The sequence below is a fragment of the Megascapheus bottae genome, unplaced genomic scaffold, assembly GCF_031878675.1.
Source record: "Megascapheus bottae isolate mThoBot1 unplaced genomic scaffold, mThoBot2.hap1 HAP1_SCAFFOLD_79, whole genome shotgun sequence".
In the NCBI taxonomy this organism is placed as follows: Eukaryota; Metazoa; Chordata; class Mammalia; order Rodentia; family Geomyidae; genus Megascapheus; species Megascapheus bottae.
Window position 1 is genome coordinate 921,073 of NW_028327439.1, and position 9,802 is coordinate 930,874.

Below are 9,802 nucleotides of genomic sequence, written 5' to 3' on the forward strand. Positions count from 1 at the left end.
CCAATGACTCTTCTGTGCCATGTAATCTTTCTCTGTGCTTTATCATGCCTCTTTATTTGGTGTGTAGAGGTGCATGGCAGGAGCTGGTGTAATGAATTCCAAAGTTTGGGCCTGGAGACTGAAAATTCTGGTTTCATGGACTCACTATTCAGAGATATCTTTTTTTAATATTTTGATCCAGGGGAATAAATACTTTAAAAAATATCTTTTTACAAACCACCAAGGATGCAATTAATTAATTAAAAGTGCTGATGCAGAAATTCTAAATTGCTATTAAGATTAAACTTTGAGCCAGGTACTGGTGGCTAACACCTATAATGCTAGCTACTCAGGAGACTGAGATCATAGAATTGAGCCCCAAAGCCAGCCGCAGCAGACAAATCTGAGATAAACTTACCTCCAATTATCCAGCAAAAGGCTGGAAGTGGAAATATGGCTTACGTGACAATGTGCCAACACAGAGTCAAAAAAACAGAGTGAGAGGCTGTGAATTTAAGGCCAGTGCTGATTCTTTAAAAAAGAAAAAATGAATAAACTTTGTACTTCAGAAACACTGGTGAAAGAATCAAGGCTATTCAAAGGATAATAAAGACTACAGGTATTAATCCACGTGCTTCTTTATTAGCATAGATTTATGTGAAAATACTAGCATAAATATGTGAAAAATACATGTTAAAAATACTGTAATCGTTAAAGGAGATCCACTTATTACATCAACAGTGAATTTCTGACAGAGGCAAAACTGAGCACCATGGTATACAAATAAAACACCATGCTGGAGGACAACAAGTGTTCACTAAGGTTGCACGATGGATTTCAGAAATTCTTAAGCCTCGTCCTCAACCTCCTCCTCCTCCTCCTCCTCCAATTCCCCCTGTTCATCAGCGGTGGCATCCTGGCATTGCTGGTACTCGGACACCAGGTCGTTCAAGTTGCTCTCGGCCTCAGTGAACTCCATCTCGTCCATGCCTTCATCGGTGTACCAATGAAGGTACGCCTTGCGCCGGAACATGGCCGAGAACTGCTGTGAGATGCGCTTGAACGGCTCCTGGATGGCGGTATTGTTGCCTAGGAAGGTGGCTGACATCTTGAGGCCAGGAGGGGGGATGTTGCACACAGCCGTCTTCAGGTTGTTGGGGATCCACTCCACGAAGTAGCTGCTGTTCTTGTTCTGCATGTGGAGCATCTGCTCGTCCACCTCCCTCATGGACATGCGGCCCCGCAAGATGGCAGCCGCCGTCAAGTAGCGGCCGTGGCGTGGGTCACAGGCCACCATCATGTTCTTGGAGTCGAACATCTGGTGGGTGAGCTCGGGCACCGTGAGGGCCTGGTACTGCTGGCTGCCCCGGCTGGTCAGGGGGGCAAAGCTTGGCATGAAGAAGTGCAGGCGGGGGAAGGGCACCATGTTCACAGCCAGCTTGCGCAGGTCAGCGTTGAGCTGGCCCGGGAAGCGCAGGCAGGTGGTGACCCCGCTCATGGTGACTGACACCAGGTGGTTGAGGTCCCCGTAGGTGGGGGTGGGCAGCTTCAGGGTATGGAAACAGATATCGTACAGGGCTTCGTTGTCTAGGGAGAAGGTCTCATCTGTGTTCTCCACGAGCTGGTGGACGGAGAGAATGGCGTTGTAGGGCTCCACCACCATGTCAGACACCTTGGGCGAGGGCATGACACTGAAGGTGTTCATGATGCGGTCTGGGTACTCTTCTCGGATCTTGCTGATGAGCAGCGTGCCCATGCCTGAGCCAGTGCCACCTCCCAGGGAGTGGGTCAGCTGGAAGCCCTGGAGACAGTCACAACTTTCTGACTCCTTCCTCACCACATCCATGACAAGAGTCCACCAACTCAGCTCCCTCTGTGTAGTGGCCCTTGGCCCAGTTATTGCCTGCTCCACTCTGACCTGCAAGAAGGAAAGAGTGTCAGACAAAGACTCAAGGAATAATGACTTGTATCATTTCAATTGTGGATAAAGTATGACTTCCTAGAAAACTTCGATATTTTCTTAGACATGCATTTGTTACATGAAGAAAATACATTTGTCACATGAAGAAAATACTTTCACTTTCATAGTGATCTTCAAAAGTCCTAGGCATCCTGATAAAATGTAAAAAAAATCTGGTGGAGAAAGAATTCATTTAACCAAACCAAAGAGCCTGTAGAAGGATGAGCAGGGGGCTAGAGGCACATGGCTTAGTGGGTAGAGTGTTAACCAATGAGTGAAAGCATCAAGTACCAAGTTGGAGTCCTCATCTCAGATAAAAAAAAAAACGAAAAAAAGAAATAAAATGAACAGAACATTTAAATTAGGTTTGTTTTTTTTTACCCAGTACTGGGGCTTGAACTCAAAGCCTGAGCATTGTCCTTGAGCTTTCTCAAGAGCAGCAGTCTACCACCTGAGCCACAGTACCCCTTCCATTTTTTTCTATGGGTGTGGTATCAAGAAACAAAGTCAGGTCTTTGTGCATAGTAGGCAAGCACTCTACCACTTGGCCAAACTTCTAGCAATTATTAGGTATTGCTAGGTGAAATTGAACTGTCTGTGGTAGTGAGTCCCTGTATTTCAGCTCCTCTCTAAGTAGAGAAAGAAGAGTCATGGCCCAAAGGCCAGTCTGGGCCTGGGGGGGTTGGGGAAAAGTGATGCCATGTCTGAAAAATAAAATAAACACACAATAGCAGAGAGTATGAGTGGAGTATTAGAGCACTTGTCTGGCAAGTACAAGTCCCTGAAATCAAACCCCAGCACTGTTCTCCCTCAGACACAAAGCAAGACGGAGAAAGCACAGTGTGGTGAAAGAAGATGCTTTTCAAGTACATATCTAAACATAGTCATAAGCTGTGCTTTTGACTTTGACATCCCCAAATGGTTAGTCATTGTCCACAGTTCTTTGAAATTAACTGCATTTGTGAAGCCCTAGTGGAAGATTTCTTTGTTCTCTGTTCCTTCAGAAGCGGCTCTGTCATGGAGGGCTGGCCAACCTCGCAGGCTAGCACTGCCCTATGAGTTGTCCAAAAGTCCCGAAGCACGACCTCAACATACTGGGTGTGCTAGTGAAGGACTGGGGTGGGGGGGAGTGCTATATGGATCCAGACTCGACAGTGAACAGAAAATGATAGAATACATGGGTTTAGGAAAAAGGGGATCAGTTTGTCTCTTCCCATGAACCATGACAACATACCAAACACAAAGTTGTCTGGCCTGAAGATCTGCCCCAATGGTCCTGATCTCACTGAATCCAGGGTGCCTGGCTCCAGGTCCACTAGGATAGACCGAGGGACATATCTGTTACCTATGGGAACAAGAGCAGATTTAGACCTGTGCTTGGAAAGCAAATCATGAGCAGAGCTCATAAGCCTAGGGAGCTCTCACAGCAGAATTCATTGCAGCAAATTCCAGCACTAGACACAAAAGAAGGAAACAGCAATGGACATACTGAGCATGCTTCATCCAGCAGGAATCTTCAGCAACTAAACCATTTATTCTGCAGTTAGCATTTAAAACGCTATGCAAAGAGCATTTCCTGGTCATTTGTATACTCCCAGGGCCTTTCCTCTGCCACATATGGAAAGCCAGGTTGCCATCCAAATACTCACCAACAGCTTCATTGTAGTACACGTTGATCCTGTCCAGCTGCAGGTCGCTGTCGCCATGGTAACTGCCAGTGGGGTCGATGCCATGCTCATCACTGATGACCTCCCAAAACTGAGATGAAATTGAATCATGTCATGATCTGGAATCTCAACTGTCCCCAAGAATGGCCTTGAGTGGTAGCCATTCTGGTCAGGCAGTGGAAAGGAATGTAGAAACCTGCTGTCCTTCATTTCCTGCAGCTGCTACTGCAGAGGAGCTTGGAAATCTACAGTGCCTCTCATAAGGCTAGGAGGAGCCTGGGAGTGAGGGCATAGAAATCTGTGGAGGGAGGGGGCTCTATCTAAAAGAACTGAAAGCAGGCTAAGTGTAGGCTGATGATTTGGTTCAGGTAAGAAAGAGGCCTCATCCAGCATTGCCTCCACAATCAATGGCATCTGGCATAGAACCCTTCCTCCTCTCCCTCTCCCCTAGCTTTCAACAAACCAGATTTATGCCACCATTCTGCATATTGGCCTCTGGGCATAGACTCCTAGCTGGGAGTAGACTAGGAAAGCAGACTCAATTCTGGGAGAATGCCTGGGCTGCAATGGGGGAAGCTGACCATCATGAGGCAGTCTACTTTGTGAGTTAGCAGCAGCAAAGGGGGCAGGACCTAAAGATGGGGAATATGGCAGCTTGGAAAGAGACCATATCCTTGTAGGGGTGTCTGCCCACACCCACACACCATGCCCACTGCTGCCTGTTTTCTAAAATAAAAATGATAAAGATGGCATTTTACAATTTTGCTAATCTCTTCCCTATCTGGCTTAATAGAAGACATTTGGCCTCTCACAGCTGTATTCAATCTATTGCAGCACCAGGTTCTGGTTAGATTACATAAAGAGAATCTGGCCTCACAGGATCTAAGGGCTTTTCACTAAAACACTAAAAACGCTGAACTAGGAAACAGTCCATCTTAATGGAAATGAGGTGGGGAATGAAGTCTCACTCTGAGAAGAACTGTTCTTGCCTAACTGATACATATCTGTGGACCTAAAGAGAAGCCTCTATACCTGTCAGCCCACTGACACTGCATTTCTTTCATTCAAACCGGACAAAAATGCAAGAGGAACATTCCAGTGAGACTACAGGCTACCTATGACCGGAGCCTCCTGCTGTACTAATACAAGCAGAGGAATGCCAAGTCACCCCTGCAGAAGGGTATTGTCTCTAGATAATTTGCCTAGATGAAAGGCCAACACAAGTAGCCTACTGGCACTCTGGCTGGTTGAGCGGCATCCTGGGGTAACCCCGCCCAGTGACCTGGTCCCTTGGAATATGCCACCTGGATAATCCAGGGGCTGCAGCAGGCTCTGCCTGTGTCCAGGCCCTGCACCCTCTCCCGCCTGCCACACATAACCCGGGGACCGCTGGGCTCCAACAGAGACCCACCAGACCCCTCTCCTGTGGCCCACCCACCTTGGCTCCGATCTGGTTGCCACACTGGCCCGCCTGGATGTGCACGATCTCCCGCATGGTTCGGGCTGCTGAGCAGGTGGAAGAGCTGTCAGTCAAGGCTGGGCACGCGAAGCAGCGAACAGGAAATGGCCTAGGAGCAAAGACTGACCACAGCTCCCTGGCTCCCACATTTAAGCCCCCACAGGGCCCCGCCCACTCAGAGGCTGTGGTGGGCGTGGCCTCGGGAGGAGGGGCTGGGACTGAGGCCCCACAGGTGTGAGGTTTGGGGGCTGGAGGGGTAGCGCTGGGGCGCCTCGCTAGGGCCACTCGGTCCCAGGAAGGCACCAGTCTCTGGCAGAAGACACCCTCGCTGGGTCCTTCTGTCATGTTGCAGCCCCTTCCCATCCTTACTCCCCCCTCCCCCCTTCTCGCGGGCAAGAACCAGAACTCCTGGGCCTCGCAGGGTCCTTTTTTCCATTCCTTGGGGGAATCCATGGCTTGTTAGGGGACCAGTGGGGTGCCCCTTGGGGAGGAGTAGGGGAGCTTAGGGGAGACAGTGGGTGGGTGGGTGGTTGTCTTCAAAGACAAGGAAGGACTAAGCACCTCTCCAAGAAAAGCTAGAGGCCTGGAGGAGTGCTGGGTGTTGGACTTGTCACAGTCTGCTTGGGCCTTTGGTTCCTTGCAATAAAAGCCTGTTCAGTGGGGTGTGTGCGTGTGCGCATGTGCGTGCATGTTCACACATCTGCATGAAGAGAAGAGATTTAACACCAGAATGGTTGGGTCAGAGATGTGCACATTACCGTGTTAGGTCATGTTACCCTCCCTGAATTTCAGACCTTAGCCATACAGCCACGTGGGGCCATGGAGCAGCTGAAATGTAGGAAGTTTGATCTGAAATGTAACAGCTGTGTGAAGCACAACCCGCTTTCATGGGCTTTGTAAATTGGGACAAATTAAAATAATTCCTTTGCTTATTTCTATATTGACTACAAATCAAAATGATGTTTTGTGTGACAGTGTTTTTGAATTCACTTTTTATTTTAACTTAAAAATGAGAAAAGTTCAGGTGCCAGTGGCCCATGCCTGTAATCCTAGATACTAAGGAAGAGATCTGAGGATCATAATTCAAAGCCGGACCAGATAGAAAAGATCATGAACATTTGATTTCGAATTAACCACCACCACCACCAAAAAAGCCAGAAGTAGAAGTGTGAATCCAGTGGTAGGACTCTGTCCCTGAACACAGAAGCTAAGGGGTACCACCCAGGCCCTTAGTTTAAGTCCTAGTACTTGCGCAGAGACAGAGAGACAAAGAGATAAAATGAGAAAAAAATAGAAAAATGAAAAAAAATATAGACAAGGCTCACATTGTATCTACTGAGAAACATTTCTCTAGACTCAGCTTTATATGACCCCCATTTCACTGGCACGAGGAAGGGTGAAAGACTTGACCTTTCTCAAAGCTGATAAGTGAAGGAATCCACATTCATTCTATAAGGACAAAGCCCTTGGACTTTCAAGTGCTTGGGTAGGATGAGTTTAAGTCTAAACTGACTTATTCTCCAAGAAGATCATTAACAATGTACAGGGGAACAGAGGCCTACACCTTTTAACTCTCTGTATAGAAAACAATGGTCATTATAGACACCCTGGACCTGGCTTTGGGAGTAGGAAATGAGAAGCCGTGTATGAAAGCAGGTTAAATTTATGGAGCAAACAAGCCTTCATAAGCCCGAGACAATGCTGTTATTAAACAATGAATCCAACTTGCCATAGTAACAGCTGGCATGCATCACAGGAGAAGAGAGAAGCCAATCAGGAGTGAATCATCTCTTACACTACCTCACATCTTCATCCGCCCTGCTTCAGGAAGCCAGACCTCCCGGGGCCTCCAAGCAGGCAGTTGGGTGACTGGTCTCTTCTCTGAGGGTAGACATGGAAGTTTTAAATTCTCTCCTCTTCCCTTCTTCTTGTTCAATCTGCTGAATCCACTGTACAGCTTGTCCACTCATGCCATTCCCAGAGCTCCAGGGCTTAGCCGCCACATCTCCGCACACCTGCTCCCAACTCCACATCTTAGCTCTCTGCCATCATCAGCTGGAGCTTTCTAGAACCTCTTCAGAAAGTCCCTACTCCAGGTGATATCACTGATTGCAGTGGCATGAATGATTCTGATTGCAGTGATGAATGATTCTGGAGCTGATTGTCTATCAGCTTCTGCTATTTCATTATGGCCAAGAGGAGCAGAGAATGAGCCTCGAAGGGGAGAGTGCTGGTGACAAGGGTCCCCTTACAAGTGGACATTAGTTCACCTCGGGGAGGTGTTCTGCTGTGAAATGTCACAACCATTCTTCTGGTAAGTGCTAGTCTGGGCCTTTTGAGCAAAAATACACTATCTAGGTTAGGTGTTAAATGCTCATTATGCTGCGTATTTTCTGATGACAAAACCTAAAAATGTATAAGGTACTGAAGAGCAGGAGTGTGCCATTCCCCAGTTCTCTAAATAGATTTTCTTCTGTAGTTCCTGTTCCATGCATTCTTTTCTTTTTCTTCCTAGAGATAATTTCAAGCACACTGGAGGGTGTGTGTAGGTTCTACAAAGATACTTTGCCATTTTCTATAAGGGGCTAGAACATTTGAGGAACTGGGTGTGTGTAGGAAACCTGGAACCAGTAAACCCTAGATACTAAGGGGCAACTGTTAAGTATCCACTGGGGCTGTTACAGGACTGAATGAACTAATATATGAAAATACTTAACAATACTACTTGTCATGTAATAACGAATAAGTAGACCCAAGGTTTTACAATTAGAAACCTTTCTCCTTCCTGACTCCTTCCATCTTTCCTTCCTGGGTATCTTCCCCATAAATTTGGGCTCAACTTCAGTATTGCTGCTATAGTTTGGATATTGAATGTCTCTTAGTGGCCCGTATGTGAAAGGCATGGCAGATGGTAAACTCCTCAAGAGGTAGGCCTCGTGGGAGTTAGGTATTGAGGATTTGCTTTTAAGGAGATAAGAGCATTCTTCCTTCTCCCCTCACTCTTTTACTTCCTGTTCACCATATGATAAACAGCTTCCTTCCCCAGGAGCTCCCACCATAAGGAACCATGCCATCACAGGCTCCAGAGAGATGAGTCTGATTCCTCAGGAACTGATTCCTCAAATCTTCCATATCTAAGCCGTAGCAGATCAGTACTTAGATCCTCACACGGTGTAGTTATAAAGAAGGATTGCCATTTCCCATTGTGATGATGGTGGAAATTTCTCAACACGGATCATTTACTGTAAATAGGCATGTAGTTTGCTTTACTTATTTGTTTTTTAAGTAGCATCAATTAGCCTTTCTCGGTCTCGTCTTAGTCGGGGCGTGTTCTCTTTGTACCTCTTGCGGGTCAAGAGGCAAGAAGTGCTAAAACCCCCGACATTCATGTATGCAATGTGCCTTCATCAGACTTCCCCTTTCTATCACCCTCCCTCATTGCCCCTCTATTTCATTTTCACACATGTACATGAAGTATTCTGACCATATCCACTCTCCTTTATCCTCTCTGTTTTCTCCCCTGCTCGCCACTAGTAGCCACACTTTGGAGAGGACCTGTTTTCCATTTCCATCCTTTACTTGTCTTTTTGTCAGTTGTGGGGCTTGAATTCTGAGCCAGGGCACTGTCTCTTCAGCTCAAGGCTCTATCACTTTGAGCCACAGCACCACTTCCAGTTTTCTGGTAGTTAGCTGGAGATAAGAGTCTCATGAACTTGCCTGCCTGGGTTGTCTTTGAACTGAAACTCTCATATCTCAGCCTCCTGAGAAGCTAGAAATACAGGTGTGAGCCATTGGTGCCTGGATCCATCATTCATTTTTAAGTGTATGTTAATTGCTCAAAGGTATTTCATACATGACTGTACTGGACTATTATCCCATTCCCCTTCCTTCTATTATTCATCAGCTTCCAGTGAGTTTTGCTATGTCATCTTCACACATAGGTACAATGTATTTGGATATTACTCATTCTCTAACATTATTATTGTTGTTATTTTAGATAGGATCCCACTAGGGAGCCCATGCTTAAGCTCACTACATGGCTTCAGAGGGACCTTCAACTACTGATCTTCCCTGCTCTGACTCTGGAGGTCTGTGGTTGCTGGCATGTGCTACCAGGTCAAGCTAAAATTTAGATGAATACTGCTTACATTCAATGGATCTGAAAAGCTTACTAAATTTATCCTATCATGAGAGAACTTCCCCAGGAGAGTCATCATGGAATCCAGGCAAATAACACAGACTGGAACTAGGAGGAACAGGGTTGTGGAATTGCACAGTTTGTTGGGAATTCACAGTGACAAACAAGTGGAACAAACAGCAACTGAAGCTCTAGATTACCAGCAGAGGGTGCTTTCTTCCCAGACTGACTGCCACCTGCTGGAAGCAGATAAAACAGACTAGTGGCTTGTTATTCTAGCCTAACACCAAAAGTACCCTGCTCAGACAGCCATGGTGGCTCATGCCTGTAATCCTAGGTATTCAGGAGGCCGAGATCTGAGGATGGCAGCTCAAAGCCAGTCTGGGCACTAAAGAATGTGAGACTCTTATCTCCATTTAAACACTAGAACATGGGAATTGGGGCTGTGGCTCAAGGGGGAGGGTGATAGGCTTGAGCTGCAGAGCTCAGGGCAAGTGCCCAGGCCCAGAGGTCAAGCCCCATGACCCACACACCAAAAAGTACCCTGCATACTGTACCAATTGTTATAAAATGTAATTGTACCCTCCTTGTAAAAGTCT

General features: G+C 46.7%; 1 pseudogene; it reads right to left on the reverse strand.

Annotated features, from left to right (window-relative positions):
- Positions 1 to 826: 826 nt before the first annotated feature.
- LOC150039855 (tubulin beta-2A chain pseudogene) lies at positions 827 to 3,275 on the reverse strand (annotated as a pseudogene).
- Positions 3,276 to 9,802: the final 6,527 nt, after the last annotated feature.